Genomic DNA, 17500 nt, shown 5'->3' with positions numbered 1-17500 from the left:
GAAACTGTGGTTTCTATTTATAATCAGAAAGATACTGGGGCACTAAATCATTAAGACATTTGTAGACTAAGATAGCTTTGTTCTTTTTCCTGAAAGTTTCTAAGTTAGGCCATCCTAGTGTCTTGATAGCTTCGCTGGTGCTATCTCGTCTGACAATTATACGTGCAGCTCGATTTTGTAGGCGCCGTAATCTACTCTTGCACTCAACAGACAATTCACCCCAGGCCGTGTCGGTGTAGCACAGGACTGGTAATACGAGACAGTTGTATACGCATGAGCGGGTGCAGAGATAATCCAGGAACCAGTTATAGCTCAGTGGCCCTCGAACTCCATAACGTTCTAATTTATGAAGAAGGCACTTCTGATCCACGAGGCCGAAGGTCTTTTTTATTTTTTTTTATAAATTGGATGAATAAATGAATAACAATTTATTACAATATTATTACAGTAAAGACTGAAGTTTCCCTTATTGCAGGTATTGTTTCTTTCCCCATTTTGCCGAGATCTCGTTATCTCGTTGCTACCATCTTGTTTCATGTTTTATTTGGCATGCTCGTAATTCGGCGACTTTTAGGAATTCTTACCTTCCTCCGCGTGCTATTGTTAACACAATTATTAATTAAGGATATTCAACTTCGAATTTGTAGTGAGCCTATTGATCATGTTAGGTATTTCTGGTCGGTTAATAGTGTTTTTGTCAAGTTGGCACAAATAACAAGATTTCTTTTCTGTTTTAATTTTATTTCTATTTTTGATTTTTCGGCCTGGTCGCCTTAATTGGTTGTACTGGGTCGTTTCCCGTTTCCTGTTTCATTTGTAACTTTCTTTTTCCTTGACCTGATCGCCTTCATTGGTTGTACTGGGTCTTGACTATTGTATATAGTGTATAAATGTGTTTGTTAGGGCGGGAGAGGCTTGGCTGTGGCCATGTCTCACGGGGCCTCTTTCGCTTGCTTTGTAATTAGTTCAGTTTGTTGTAGTTTTTGAATTTACTTGTCTTGTAACAATATTGTATTTACTCTGCTTGAAAATAGCATTTTGCATCTTTGACTTTTTGTATATAGTAATTCACTTTTGTAATCGCCTTTTTGTAATTTAACTTTGTACTTTACTTCTCGTAGTTTTCAAGAAGAAGTAGATTAGGAAGCTACAAGTTGTAGCTTCCTAATCTACTTCTCGTATAGAGATCATTAGCTTTTGTTATTTAGTTTCGCAGTTATTTCTCGTCATTGATTTTTCCTTGGTCATTAGCATTTTTCCCACCCTTTTTGCGTTTTGTATTTTGCATTCCGTTTCGCGCCTTTTTCGCTGTATGACTGTTTTTTGCATATTTTACATGCCTTTCTGTATATCTGTATTTTGCATATTATTCGCGTTTGATTTGTGCTTGCTCAAGTTTAGGCTCCCTTGTAACACTTGTAATCAGTATTGAAATAAGGGCTTAGTTTTCTTTTTCTTTACTGGTACTTGATTGTAATAGTTGATCTTTTTATCAGTGGGCCCTTTGGCTCACTGTGGAAATAAACTTTTATCACAAAAAAATATGGTCTAGGGGCCAACTTTTCCCTCCCTCACTGTCTTGTCGTGAGACAAGTTATCGGACTAAGCAGCAAGATTCATCTCCGCTGGAATAAGAGATCTGCGAGGTTTCTTTTGTCAGCTGTTGCATTATTTCAGAATAAAAAGTAGCAAGATTAAAACATGACGCTTTGGCGACGACATGTCAACATTATTTTGTTTTAAGTATGCCATGTGAAAGACAGGAACTACATTTTAGTAACAGGATGATCACATTGACCTTAAGCTGAAAACCTAGTTGGCTTTCGCTAATGACCGCGTTAGCCCTGAAACGAATTCGTTCAACCACGTGACCAAGTGACGAAGCGAGCAAGTCAAGCGAGCGTATTCGAAGCTTTGCCTGTTGGGTTTCTTTTTTGCTTGAAATATTTTTGGCCGTCTGGTGATGGAAGGGCATCATTAAGCCTGGAAATCTGCAAATCACTAGCATCCCTCAAAGAAGCGAGGCATGTTTTGCTTTTTGACTGATAAATAGTGCTTTCTTCAGCGCTAGAGGTGACAGTTTACAGTCGGAGGCAAGCCGAGCCAGACGGAAGTCTATTATTACCTCTTCTCTAAAAGCGGACGGTATCAATATCAAAATGGTACCAACGTGAGTTGTGGCTCATTTGCCAAAGCGTGCGGTAGTCGAAGTCTGCAAACGAAGAGGTGATTTTAGACTTATAATATTTTTGAATGAATTCGAGGTATGGCATTCCACGCGAAAAATTGTCAAAGCTATCCCATAATGCATTGCGATATCAGTACATAGTTTTTAAGATCAGGCAAAGATGAAGTGCAAAAGAAGGAAGGAATTGAAAGACAGCTACCGAAAAGACGTAGGGTTCTTAACCTGTATAGCAAAAACAGTGTTTCAGGCCTTCTTTGCGAAGAGAAATAAGCGCGCGGTCAGTGGATCAGCGATTCAGGCGATCGACAGAACGGTATCAGTTGTGACTTTGCTGGGGAGCGAATGGACCTAACAGGAAAACAACTTCAAGGTCTCAGTAAGTCTTGAACAATCATGTTTTATTTTATGTTGTTTCTTTTAATTTCACTGTCGTGTTTGCGTTAGATCGAGAACGAAATATTTTCGAATTAGCGATGTCATTGATTATTCTAGCTGTGAAGTTGTTCGTTTCAAGAACCATCGCTTAACTTATGTTGTTATTTTCGCACTTCTTTGTGAGAAAACGTCCTTTCAGTTAAATACCGTAAGTTTACCTAGCTAATCCACACAATCAGACTTTCTGCGAATGCCTTAAGGTGGAGTTCCACTGTGGCGTAAATTTTAGTTGCGTACAGACGTGAATTGAGCTGGCTTTACGTACGTAAATAAAATAAGACGCGATGTATGAGCGGCGTGCGTAAATGTAAAAAGTTGAACAGCATTCAACTTTTTACGTTTATGCACGCGACTGATAGATCGCTTCTTATTTTATTTAGGTACGTAAAGCCAGCTCAATGCACGTCTGTACGCACGTAAAATTTACGCGACAGTGGAAATCCACCTTTAAGAAGTTGAACAGCACTCAACTTTTTGCTCATACATCGCTTCTTATTCTATTTACGTACGTAAAAACCAGCTAAATTCATTTCTGTACGCACGTAAAATTTACGCGACAGTGGAAATCCACCTTTAGTTACTTTCTAGAATAGGCCTTATCACGGTTTTCGAGGCCATTTTGACGGGTAGGCAAACAGGCTTGAAATAACAGTGTTTGTATGGAAATCCGATGTCAAATAATTTTCATAAAACATCGCTTCTGAAAAATAACAGGCTTGAAATAAAAGTGTTTGTATGGAAATCCGATGTCAAATAATTTCCATAAAACATCGCTTCTAAAAAATTCATGAATTGGAAACTTTTGGCACTAGAAAAAGGATTTTAAGAAAAAAATTGGAGGGATGTAACCGTGACGGAAAGCGTCCAGTCGTGTTTTCAACTTTCCATACATTTCCCTGTATTTTTTGACCGCTTAATACACAAAGAGTTGCCTCTAAGACGTTTACGGTCTTTTTATGGAGTTAACATCTTGTTTAGCTTGAAGCAAATATTGTCTCTCATTTTAAAACACAGTCTATGCACTGCTGCAAACAAAGGGAGAAAACTGACTGAGCCTCCACAATTCAAACGCACTATATCAGTGGAGCGAAGCATTTGCAAAAACACACTCGTTATTTAAATACAATTCAAGCCTTTTCAGTATTACTGTGACACGTTGCACAGCTCTATAACACGCTACAACGATTACTAGAGAACTAAAAAAACAAATAGCCGTGCCAAGAAACACAACTGCTTGTGACAAACACTAATATCCGCGCCCGGCATTGCAGCAATTACAGAATGAAGCTCATTGCACGATACAAGCAATGATTAATTCCTGTCCTAACATTACCCAAATCTCAACAAGAAAGGCAGTTAAAACTATCAAGCACTTAAAAGAGCCAAGCCAAACCCAGCTGAAATGCCCTATGTGGTATAACAACAACGTCGTTGAACACACGGAATAAGAGGTCATACTCAAAACGAAGAGAATTCAAAGAGGAAACTGAAAAATCGTTAGGTGAAAATGACCTCTCGGATGATGAACATATGATGGCTAAATCCAAACCCGCTACAAATACTTGCGAGCAGCGCAGGCTTTTAAAACCAATTCACCCCTTTAAAAAAAAAAACCTACTTGTATAAGCTAGATTTAAAAAGGCTAAAACAAGCGCCAGAAAGTGACGTAGGCTTGTCAGTCTTTATTTACACACCGAATTCTAAACCATAGGCAGCCCAAACTGACAAAATCATTATTTTCATAAGAAAACTGGTTATTGGTACTGGCTTTTGCTTCAAAAGATTTTCCAAAATAGTCATTTGGAATTCACATCGAAGGAATATTTTTTCAGTCAATAAGTCGATTTTCTTGTGATCAGTGTGATGTTAGAAACAAATTGAGTTTTCCTGGAGGGGGCAGCCCCCGCGCTATGTACGGCCCTGTAAAATCTCCACAGTACTTTTTATAAGAAAAGTAACGGGACAAGATGGGAGAATTTGTTCTTTGATATTAGAGGTCCTGTATTAAGCGGTATTAGCTAAGCAGTACTAGCTAACCTTCATGAATGGCTCAATGTAAATAAGCTCAGCCTGAATATTGTCAAAACGGAATTAATGTTAATAGGCTCACGGCAGAGACTGGCTAGTACTACAAGTGGCCATTCACTTACTGTACAAATTGAAGGTCACGAAATTGATAGAGTGCCCCACACCAAATCCTTAGGACTTTACATCGATCAAAATCTTTCGTAGTCCAAACATGTTAATAAGACTGCCAAGATTATCTCCTCTGGCATAGGTGCACTTAAAAAACCGAGACCGTTCTTTTGCGACGATACAACAACAACAACAACAACAAGCTTTATTTGCATGACTATAACAAATACAGTATTGCAAAAGCTATTCATAGCTAATTATTGATTCGTTAACTAATTCTTAAGATAACTTAAAATAAAATAAAATAAAGTAACTGAAGTCTTTGCTTATTTTAAACTTTTCATACAGTAGAAGTAATCATTCCGGAGAGAAGTTTGTCTCTCAATTCGAAGCACGAGGTAACAAATGAAATTAATTGAGTGTTTATAAAATAGTCTGTTGAGTTCATTATATGCGATAGTAAAGTTTCTTTTACTAATAGTCGTGTTAATGGAAGGCTAGGTTCTATTTTAGAAAAGAACATATCTCTTAAAGAAGAGTAACTTGGGCAATCTAATAAAAAATGAATTTCGTCTTCAATGGTTTTACGGTTGCAAACATTAGACACCCTTTCATTACGGGGTATGTTGTCGTATCTTCCTGTTTCAATCAAAAGCTTGTGGCTGCTTATTCTTAGTTTCACTAATGCTTTCCTAGAAGCGTTTTTCCTTGTGAGAACTAGACCGCTGTATTTTAATAACTTCTCCACAGTACTTTAATAAGAAAAGTAACGGGACAAGATGGGAGAATTTGTTCTTTGATATTAGAGGTTAAAGGGTTAACTGAGATGAAAAACTGAACTACAACGTCGGTCTGTACGGATGCCAAGCCTTGGCTAGAATGAACAATCACAATCATACATTGAGCGTTTTTCTTTTATAATACAAAATTAAAATAATGAAAAGATTCTCTTGTCGTTAAAGGGAGAGTTTCACGGTTCGGCGCATGTGCGAGCGATAAGGTAAGCGCTGTCAAGCCAATTGTTTTTGGACCAATTAGAAGCGAGTACACAACACCGGCGGGATATGGCGGGCAAGTCTTCAGTATAACTTGCTGGCATAAAAATAAAACTGACATGACCGGCCAGTGTTTTGGTCACGTTTCAGAAAGAAACAAAAAGGCTGTCCATGTAAAACACATGGGGATTTTTGCAGCGCCGGTTGGACATTCAAGAAATGCCAGAACTTATGCGAACGTATACGGTTTTATTTTAGTACAATGTCGATATCTCGCGGCATCGACCCTTTTTTATTACGCACGGTTCGAAAAGCCGAGAAGCTCCCTAAATCCAGTATTTCATCAGCATTCAGTGATAAACTTCCTATATAGTGTGTACACTCGATAACCTGATTTTATTAGACCAGCGAGAAGGCGAAGAACGAGAAATCCGCAAGCTTCAAGAAGCGATGCGACTGTTTAGTAACAACACCACTGAGCGTCCTTCCGAGATGCTGGAATGCATTTGAGAAAACTCTCCATAGTGGCAAATCAAAACTGCGTTTGCCATTCGAAATGACCATAATTGTATAGATAAATGAATACCTTACAATAGATTTTGTAGTTTGCCGCAAACCTTTTGGATTTTTTTCTACTGCCCGCTATTCGAGCCCGCTAATAGACTACAACTAACTCGCACATTTGATCTCATATTTATTGGCTTCGCGTCTCACTGTTGTACAATTTTTTCCATCCAAAGCAAAACACTGATGTTTGATGCTGTTAGTCCGTCGAATTCTCCGTTTTTGACAGTTGAATTCCATATGAACAAACAGTACGATTGAAATCTAGAAAATCCTCGCGAGTTCATCCAAAGCCAGTTGGTGACCTTTGCCATTTCCAGCGAATGCAGATGTGCCGCGAAATCGTTGTCTATTTTAAACAGACTTATCCCTTTACCAATTTTCCACGTTTGGTGGACGTATCTTGTTAACCGCACAGGATTTCTACATCCACTCCACTCTGTCGGCTTAACTTCTGTGCTTCCAGAGAGTCCACAGAACGTCCCGTCGCCGGTCGGCCGTGCCATCGACAAAAATGTGGTTTTCGGATGCTAAAACACTTTTAACCTTACAAAAATCGAACTTATATTTACAACAGGAAACAAAGATTATAAAAAGTGAAGAACGAAGAGCGGATGATCCAAATTCGGGCGCGATTTCAACAGATTGTTCCACCACAAGGTCGCATCGAATTTAGTGTCGACCCGTACAATTTATTTTTGAGCCGGTCTGCTCGCGCATGCGCTTGACCGTGAACTAATCACAAGTGTGTTTTTCCTCCTAGCTTTTCATACTTTTGATCATTGCCTGACCATTTTGTTGAAATAAACAACGAGGTATTTCTTTATTCATTTTCTGAGTTTTAGCATGTACCTCAAGACGTACCACTTGGAAGACAGCTGTTCATGTTATATGTAGATGCAACTCAATCTTAGACATCAGATGTGAGCGCTAGCCGAAAGGGGTTTGCCTAAAAAGGTCTAGGGGCCGGCTTTCCTCTCCCTCTTTGTCGGACTGAGCACAAGACCATCTCCGCTGGCATAAGAGACCTGCGGTGTCAGAGGTTTCTTTTGCCAGGACTGTTGTATTATTTCAGAATAAAAGGGAGCGAGATTAAAACATGACGTTTCGGCGACAACATGTAACATGATGATCACATTAACAGGATGATTACATTGACTTTCAGGCCTTCTTTGCGAAGAGAAATAAGCGCGCGGTCAGTGGATCAGCGATTCAGGCGATCGACAGAACGGTATCAGTTGTGACTTTGCTGGGGAGCGAATGGACCTAACAGGAAAACAACTTCAAGGTCTCAGTAAGTCTTGAACAATCATGTTTTATTTTATGTTGTTTCTTTTAATTTCACTGTCGTGTTTGCGTTAGATCGAGAACGAAATATTTTCGAATTAGCGATGTCATTGATTATTCTAGCTGTGAAGTTGTTCGTTTCAAGAACCATCGCTTAACTTATGTTGTTATTTTCGCACTTCTTTGTGAGAAAACGTCCTTTCAGTTAAATACCGTAAGTTTACCTAGCTAATCCACACAATCAGACTTTCTGCGAATGCCTTAAGGTGGAGTTCCACTGTGGCGTAAATTTTAGTTGCGTACAGACGTGAATTGAGCTGGCTTTACGTACGTAAATAAAATAAGACGCGATGTATGAGCGGCGTGCGTAAATGTAAAAAGTTGAACAGCATTCAACTTTTTACGTTTATGCACGCGACTGATAGATCGCTTCTTATTTTATTTAGGTACGTAAAGCCAGCTCAATGCACGTCTGTACGCACGTAAAATTTACGCGACAGTGGAAATCCACCTTTAAGAAGTTGAACAGCACTCAACTTTTTGCTCATACATCGCTTCTTATTCTATTTACGTACGTAAAAACCAGCTAAATTCATTTCTGTACGCACGTAAAATTTACGCGACAGTGGAAATCCACCTTTAGTTACTTTCTAGAATAGGCCTTATCACGGTTTTCGAGGCCATTTTGACGGGTAGGCAAACAGGCTTGAAATAACAGTGTTTGTATGGAAATCCGATGTCAAATAATTTTCATAAAACATCGCTTCTGAAAAATAACAGGCTTGAAATAAAAGTGTTTGTATGGAAATCCGATGTCAAATAATTTCCATAAAACATCGCTTCTAAAAAATTCATGAATTGGAAACTTTTGGCACTAGAAAAAGGATTTTAAGAAAAAAATTGGAGGGATGTAACCGTGACGGAAAGCGTCCAGTCGTGTTTTCAACTTTCCATACATTTCCCTGTATTTTTTGACCGCTTAATACACAAAGAGTTGCCTCTAAGACGTTTACGGTCTTTTTATGGAGTTAACATCTTGTTTAGCTTGAAGCAAATATTGTCTCTCATTTTAAAACACAGTCTATGCACTGCTGCAAACAAAGGGAGAAAACTGACTGAGCCTCCACAATTCAAACGCACTATATCAGTGGAGCGAAGCATTTGCAAAAACACACTCGTTATTTAAATACAATTCAAGCCTTTTCAGTATTACTGTGACACGTTGCACAGCTCTATAACACGCTACAACGATTACTAGAGAACTAAAAAAACAAATAGCCGTGCCAAGAAACACAACTGCTTGTGACAAACACTAATATCCGCGCCCGGCATTGCAGCAATTACAGAATGAAGCTCATTGCACGATACAAGCAATGATTAATTCCTGTCCTAACATTACCCAAATCTCAACAAGAAAGGCAGTTAAAACTATCAAGCACTTAAAAGAGCCAAGCCAAACCCAGCTGAAATGCCCTATGTGGTATAACAACAACGTCGTTGAACACACGGAATAAGAGGTCATACTCAAAACGAAGAGAATTCAAAGAGGAAACTGAAAAATCGTTAGGTGAAAATGACCTCTCGGATGATGAACATTGAACATATGATGGCTAAATCCAAACCCGCTACAAATACTTGCGAGCAGCGCAGGCTTTTAAAACCAATTCACCCCTTTAAAAAAAAAACCTACTTGTATAAGCTAGATTTAAAAAGGCTAAAACAAGCGCCAGAAAGTGACGTAGGCTTGTCAGTCTTTATTTACACACCGAATTCTAAACCATAGGCAGCCCAAACTGACAAAATCATTATTTTCATAAGAAAACTGGTTATTGGTACTGGCTTTTGCTTCAAAAGATTTTCCAAAATAGTCATTTGGAATTCACATCGAAGGAATATTTTTTCAGTCAATAAGTCGATTTTCTTGTGATCAGTGTGATGTTAGAAACAAATTGAGTTTTCCTGGAGGGGGCAGCCCCCGCGCTATGTACGGCCCTGTAAAATCTCCACAGTACTTTTTATAAGAAAAGTAACGGGACAAGATAGGAGAATTTGTTCTTTGATATTAGAGGTCCTGTATTAAGCGGTATTAGCTAAGCAGTACTAGCTAACCTTCATGAATGGCTCAATGTAAATAAGCTCAGCCTGAATATTGTCAAAACGGAATTAATGTTAATAGGCTCACGGCAGAGACTGGCTAGTACTACAAGTGGCCATTCACTTACTGTGCAAATTGAAGGTCACGAAATTGATAGAGTGCCCCACACCAAATCCTTAGGACTTTACATCGATCAAAATCTTTCGTAGTCCAAACATGTTAATAAGACTGCCAAGATTATCTCCTCTGGCATAGGTGCACTTAAAAAACCGAGACCGTTCTTTTGCGACGATACAACAACAACAACAACAACAAGCTTTATTTGCATGACTATAACAAATACAGTATTGCAAAAGCTATTCATAGCTAATTATTGATTCGTTAACTAATTCTTAAGATAACTTAAAATAAAATAAAATAAAGTAACTGAAGTCTTTGCTTATTTTAAACTTTTCATACAGTAGAAGTAATCATTCCGGAGAGAAGTTTGTCTCTCAATTCGAAGCACGAGGTAACAAATGAAATTAATTGAGTGTTTATAAAATAGTCTGTTGAGTTCATTATATGCGATAGTAAAGTTTCTTTTACTAATAGTCGTGTTAATGGAAGGCTAGGTTCTATTTTAGAAAAGAACATATCTCTTAAAGAAGAGTAACTTGGGCAATCTAATAAAAAATGAATTTCGTCTTCAATGGTTTTACGGTTGCAAACATTAGACACCCTTTCATTACGGGGTATGTTGTCGTATCTTCCTGTTTCAATCAAAAGCTTGTGGCTGCTTATTCTTAGTTTCACTAATGCTTTCCTAGAAGCGTTTTTCCTTGTGAGAACTAGACCGCTGTATTTTAATAACCGCTGTATTTTAATAACTTCTCCACAGTACTTTAATAAGAAAAGTAACGGGACAAGATGGGAGAATTTGTTCTTTGATATTAGAGGTTAAAGGGTTAACTGAGATGAAAAACTGAACTACAACGTCGGTCTGTACGGATGCCAAGCCTTGGCTAGAATGAACAATCACAATCATACATTGAGCGTTTTTCTTTTATAATACAAAATTAAAATAATGAAAAGATTCTCTTGTCGTTAAAGGGAGAGTTTCACGGTTCGGCGCATGTGCGAGCGATAAGGTAAGCGCTGTCAAGCCAATTGTTTTTGGACCAATTAGAAGCGAGTACACAACACCGGCGGGATATGGCGGGCAAGTCTTCAGTATAACTTGCTGGCATAAAAATAAAACTGACATGACCGGCCAGTGTTTTGGTCACGTTTCAGAAAGAAACAAAAAGGCTGTCCATGTAAAACACATGGGGATTAGGTTTGGACATTCAAGAAATGCCAGAACTTATGCGAACGTATACGGTTTTATTTTAGTACAATGTCGATATCTCGCGGCATCGACCTTTTTTTATTACGCACGGTTCGAAAAGCCGAGAAGCTCCCTAAATCCAGTATTTCATCAGCATTCAGTGATAAACTTCCTATATAGTGTGTACACTCGATAACCTGATTTTATTAGACCAGCGAGAAGGCGAAGAACGAGAAATCCGCAAGCTTCAAGAAGCGATGCGACTGTTTAGTAACAACACCACTGAGCGTCCTTCCGAGATGCTGGAATGCATTTGAGAAAACTCTCCATAGTGGCAAATCAAAACTGCGTTTGCCATTCGAAATGACCATAATTGTATAGATAAATGAATACCTTACAATAGATTTTGTAGTTTGCCGCAAATCTTTTGGATTTTTTTCTACTGCCCGCTATTCGAGCCCGCTAATAGACTACAACTAACTCGCACATTTGATCTCATATTTATTGGCTTCGCGTCTCACTGTTGTACAATTTTTTCCATCCAAAGCAAAACACTGATGTTTGATGCTGTTTGTCCGTCGAATTCTCCGTTTTTGACAGTTGAATTCCATATGAACAAACAGTACGATTGAAATCTAGAAAATCCTCGCGAGTTCATCCAAAGCCAGTTGGTGACCTTTGCCATTTCCAGCGAATGCAGATGTGCCGCGAAATCGTTGTCTATTTTAAACAGACTTATCCCTTTACCAATTTTCCACGTTTGGTGGACGTATCTTGTTAACCGCACAGGATTTCTACATCCACTCCACTCTGTCCGCTTAACTTCTGTGCTTCCAGAGAGTCCACAGAACGTCCCGTCGCCGGTCGGCCGCGCCATCGACAAAAATGTGGTTTTCGGATGCTAAAACACTTTTAACCTTACAAAAATCGAACTTATATTTACAACAGGAAACAAAGATTATAAAAAGTGAAGAACGAAGAGCGGATGATCCAAATTCGGGCGCGATTTCAACAGATTGTTCCACCACAAGGTCGCATCGAATTTAGTGTCGACCCGTACAATTTATTTTTGAGCCGGTCTGCTCGCGCATGCGCTTGACCGTGAACTAATCACAAGTGTGTTTTTCCTCCTAGCTTTTCATACTTTTGATCATTGCCTGACCATTTTGTTGAAATAAACAACGAGGTATTTCTTTATTCATTTTCTGAGTTTTAGCATGTACCTCAAGACGTACCACTTGGAAGACAGCTGTTCATGTTATATGTAGATGCAACTCAATTTTAGACATCAGATGTGAGCGCTAGCCGAAAGGGGTTTGCCTAAAAAGGTCTAGGGGCCGGCTTTCCTCTCCCTCTTTGTCGGACTGAGCACAAGACCATCTCCGCTGGCATAAGAGACCTGCGGTGTCAGAGGTTTCTTTTGCCAGGACTGTTGTATTATTTCAGAATAAAAAGTAGCGAGATTAAAACATGACGTTTCGGCGACAACATGTAACATGATGATCACATTAACAGGATGATTACATTGACTTTCAGGCCTTCTTTGCGAAGAGAAATAAGCGCGCGGTCAGTGGATCAGCGATTCAGGCGATCGACAGAACGGTATCAGTTGTGACTTTGCTGGGGAGCGAATGGACCTAACAGGAAAACAACTTCAAGGTCTCAGTAAGTCTTGAACAATCATGTTTTATTTTATGTTGTTTCTTTTAATTTCACTGTCGTGTTTGCGTTAGATCGAGAACGAAATATTTTCGAATTAGCGATGTCATTGATTATTCTAGCTGTGAAGTTGTTCGTTTCAAGAACCATCGCTTAACTTATGTTGTTATTTTCGCACTTCTTTGTGAGAAAACGTCCTTTCAGTTAAATACCGTAAGTTTACCTAGCTAATCCACACAATCAGACTTTCTGCGAATGCCTTAAGGTGGAGTTCCACTGTGGCGTAAATTTTAGTTGCGTACAGACGTGAATTGAGCTGGCTTTACGTACGTAAATAAAATAAGACGCGATGTATGAGCGGCGTGCGTAAATGTAAAAAGTTGAACAGCATTCAACTTTTTACGTTTATGCACGCGACTGATAGATCGCTTCTTATTTTATTTAGGTACGTAAAGCCAGCTCAATGCACGTCTGTACGCACGTAAAATTTACGCGACAGTGGAAATCCACCTTTAAGAAGTTGAACAGCACTCAACTTTTTGCTCATACATCGCTTCTTATTCTATTTACGTACGTAAAAACCAGCTAAATTCATTTCTGTACGCACGTAAAATTTACGCGACAGTGGAAATCCACCTTTAGTTACTTTCTAGAATAGGCCTTATCACGGTTTTCGAGGCCATTTTGACGGGTAGGCAAACAGGCTTGAAATAACAGTGTTTGTATGGAAATCCGATGTCAAATAATTTTCATAAAACATCGCTTCTGAAAAATAACAGGCTTGAAATAAAAGTGTTTGTATGGAAATCCGATGTCAAATAATTTCCATAAAACATCGCTTCTAAAAAATTCATGAATTGGAAACTTTTGGCACTAGAAAAAGGATTTTAAGAAAAAAATTGGAGGGATGTAACCGTGACGGAAAGCGTCCAGTCGTGTTTTGAACTTTCCATACATTTCCCTGTATTTTTTGACCGCTTAATACACAAAAAGTTGCCTCTAAGACGTTTACGGTCTTTTTATGGAGTTAACATCTTGTTTAGCTTGAAGCAAATATTGTCTCTCATTTTAAAACACAGTCTATGCACTGCTGCAAACAAAGGGAGAAAACTGACTGAGCCTCCACAATTCAAACGCACTATATCAGTGGAGCGAAGCATTTGCAAAAACACACTCGTTATTTAAATACAATTCAAGCCTTTTCAGTATTACTGTGACACGTTGCACAGCTCTATAACACGCTACAACGATTACTAGAGAACTAAAAAACCAAATAGCCGTGCCAAGAAACACAACTGCTTGTGACAAACACTAATATCCGCGCCCGGCATTGCAGCAATTACAGAATGAAGCTCATTGCATGATACAAGCAATGATTAATTCCTGTCCTAACATTACCCAAATCTCAACAAGAAAGGCAGTTAAAACTATCAAGCACTTAAAAGAGCCAAGCCAAACCCAGCTGAAATGCCCTATGTGGTATAACAACAACGTCGTTGAACACACGGAATAAGAGGTCATACTCAAAACGAAGAGAATTCAAAGAGGAAACTGAAAAATCGTTAGGTGAAAATGACCTCTCGGATGATGAACATATGATGGCTAAATCCAAACCCGCTACAAATACTTGCGAGCAGCGCAGGCTTTTAAAACCAATTCACCCCTTTAAAAAAAAAACCTACTTGTATAAGCTAGATTTAAAAAGGCTAAAACAAGCGCCAGAAAGTGACGTAGGCTTGTCAGTCTTTATTTACACACCGAATTCTAAACCATAGGCAGCCCAAACTGACAAAATCATTATTTTCATAAGAAAACTGGTTATTGGTACTGGCTTTTGCTTCAAAAGATTTTCCAAAATAGTCATTTGGAATTCACATCGAAGGAATATTTTTTCAGTCAATAAGTCGATTTTCTTGTGATCAGTGTGATGTTAGAAACAAATTGAGTTTTCCTGGAGGGGGCAGCCCCCGCGCTATGTACGGCCCTGTAAAATCTCCACAGTACTTTTTATAAGAAAAGTAACGGGACAAGATAGGAGAATTTGTTCTTTGATATTAGAGGTCCTGTATTAAGCGGTATTAGCTAAGCAGTACTAGCTAACCTTCATGAATGGCTCAATGTAAATAAGCTCAGCCTGAATATTGTCAAAACGGAATTAATGTTAATAGGCTCACGGCAGAGACTGGCTAGTACTACAAGTGGCCATTCACTTACTGTGCAAATTGAAGGTCACGAAATTGATAGAGTGCCCCACACCAAATCCTTAGGACTTTACATCGATCAAAATCTTTCGTAGTCCAAACATGTTAATAAGACTGCCAAGATTATCTCCTCTGGCATAGGTGCACTTAAAAAACCGAGACCGTTCTTTTGCGACGATACAACAACAACAACAACAACAAGCTTTATTTGCATGACTATAACAAATACAGTATTGCAAAAGCTATTCATAGCTAATTATTGATTCGTTAACTAATTCTTAAGATAACTTAAAATAAAATAAAATAAAGTAACTGAAGTCTTTGCTTATTTTAAACTTTTCATACAGTAGAAGTAATCATTCCGGAGAGAAGTTTGTCTCTCAATTCGAAGCACGAGGTAACAAATGAAATTAATTGAGTGTTTATAAAATAGTCTGTTGAGTTCATTATATGCGATAGTAAAGTTTCTTTTACTAATAGTCGTGTTAATGGAAGGCTAGGTTCTATTTTAGAAAAGAACATATCTCTTAAAGAAGAGTAACTTGGGCAATCTAATAAAAAATGAATTTCGTCTTCAATGGTTTTACGGTTGCAAACATTAGACACCCTTTCATTACGGGGTATGTTGTCGTATCTTCCTGTTTCAATCAAAAGCTTGTGGCTGCTTATTCTTAGTTTCACTAATGCTTTCCTAGAAGCGTTTTTCCTTGTGAGAACTAGACCGCTGTATTTTAATAACCGCTGTATTTTAATAACTTCTCCACAGTACTTTAATAAGAAAAGTAACGGGACAAGATGGGAGAATTTGTTCTTTGATATTAGAGGTTAAAGGGTTAACTGAGATGAAAAACTGAACTACAACGTCGGTCTGTACGGATGCCAAGCCTTGGCTAGAATGAACAATCACAATCATACATTGAGCGTTTTTCTTTTATAATACAAAATTAAAATAATGAAAAGATTCTCTTGTCGTTAAAGGGAGAGTTTCACGGTTCGGCGCATGTGCGAGCGATAAGGTAAGCGCTGTCAAGCCAATTGTTTTTGGACCAATTAGAAGCGAGTACACAACACCGGCGGGATATGGCGGGCAAGTCTTCAGTATAACTTGCTGGCATAAAAATAAAACTGACATGACCGGCCAGTGTTTTGGTCACGTTTCAGAAAGAAACAAAAAGGCTGTCCATGTAAAACACATGGGGATTAGGTTTGGACATTCAAGAAATGCCAGAACTTATGCGAACGTATACGGTTTTATTTTAGTACAATGTCGATATCTCGCGGCATCGACCTTTTTTTATTACGCACGGTTCGAAAAGCCGAGAAGCTCCCTAAATCCAGTATTTCATCAGCATTCAGTGATAAACTTCCTATATAGTGTGTACACTCGATAACCTGATTTTATTAGACCAGCGAGAAGGCGAAGAACGAGAAATCCGCAAGCTTCAAGAAGCGATGCGACTGTTTAGTAACAACACCACTGAGCGTCCTTCCGAGATGCTGGAATGCATTTGAGAAAACTCTCCATAGTGGCAAATCAAAACTGCGTTTGCCATTCGAAATGACCATAATTGTATAGATAAATGAATACCTTACAATAGATTTTGTAGTTTGCCGCAAATCTTTTGGATTTTTTTCTACTGCCCGCTATTCGAGCCCGCTAATAGACTACAACTAACTCGCACATTTGATCTCATATTTATTGGCTTCGCGTCTCACTGTTGTACAATTTTTTCCATCCAAAGCAAAACACTGATGTTTGATGCTGTTTGTCCGTCGAATTCTCCGTTTTTGACAGTTGAATTCCATATGAACAAACAGTACGATTGAAATCTAGAAAATCCTCGCGAGTTCATCCAAAGCCAGTTGGTGACCTTTGCCATTTCCAGCGAATGCAGATGTGCCGCGAAATCGTTGTCTATTTTAAACAGACTTATCCCTTTACCAATTTTCCACGTTTGGTGGACGTATCTCGTTAACCGCACAGGATTTCTACATCCACTCCACTCTGTCCGCTTAACTTCTGTGCTTCCAAAGAGTCCACAGAACGTCCCGTCGCCGGTCGGCCGCGCCATCGACAAAAATGTGGTTTTCGGATGCTAAAACACTTTTAACCGTACAAAAATCGAACTTATATTTACAACAGGAAACAAAGATTATAAAAAGTGAAGAACGAAGAGCGGATGATCCAAATTCGGGCGCGATTTCAACAGATTGTTCCACCACAAGGTCGCATCGAATTTAGTGTCGACCCGTACAATTTATTTTTGAGCCGGTCTGCTCGCGCATGCGCTTGACCGTGAACTAATCACAAGTGTGTTTTTCCCCCTAGCTTTTCATACTTTTGATCATTGCCTGACCATTTTGTTGAAATAAACAACGAGGTATTTCTTTATTCATTTTGTGAGTTTTAGCATGTACCTCAAGACGTACCACTTGGAAGACAGCTGTTCATGTTATATGTAGATGCAACTCAATTTTAGACATCAGATGTGAGCGCTAGCCGAAAGGGGTTTGCCTAAAAAGGTCTAGGGGCCGGCTTTCCTCTCCCTCTTTGTCGGACTGAGCACAAGACCATCTCCGCTGGCATAAGAGACCTGCGGTGTCAGAGGTTTCTTTTGCCAGGACTGTTGT

At 38.9% G+C, this 17500-nt stretch overlaps 1 long non-coding RNA gene across 1 annotated transcript; it reads left to right on the top strand.

The window, feature by feature from the left end:
- Window positions 1-1913: 1913 nt before the first annotated feature.
- LOC146467985 (uncharacterized) lies at window positions 1914-7601 on the top strand. The gene is made up of 3 exons (XR_014867704.1): window positions 1914-2226; window positions 2436-2564; window positions 7484-7601. It is a non-coding gene; the product is annotated as an uncharacterized LOC146467985 (long non-coding RNA).
- The last annotated feature ends 9899 nt before the right edge of the window (window positions 7602-17500 follow it).

This window comes from Pavona decussata, unplaced genomic scaffold, assembly GCF_977016875.1.
Source record: "Pavona decussata unplaced genomic scaffold, jaPavDecu1.1 SCAFFOLD_134, whole genome shotgun sequence".
Lineage (NCBI taxonomy): Eukaryota > Metazoa > Cnidaria > Anthozoa > Scleractinia > Agariciidae > Pavona > Pavona decussata.
Note: the sequence above shows the minus strand (reverse complement) of the source record. Positions and strands in the feature narration are given on the sequence as shown.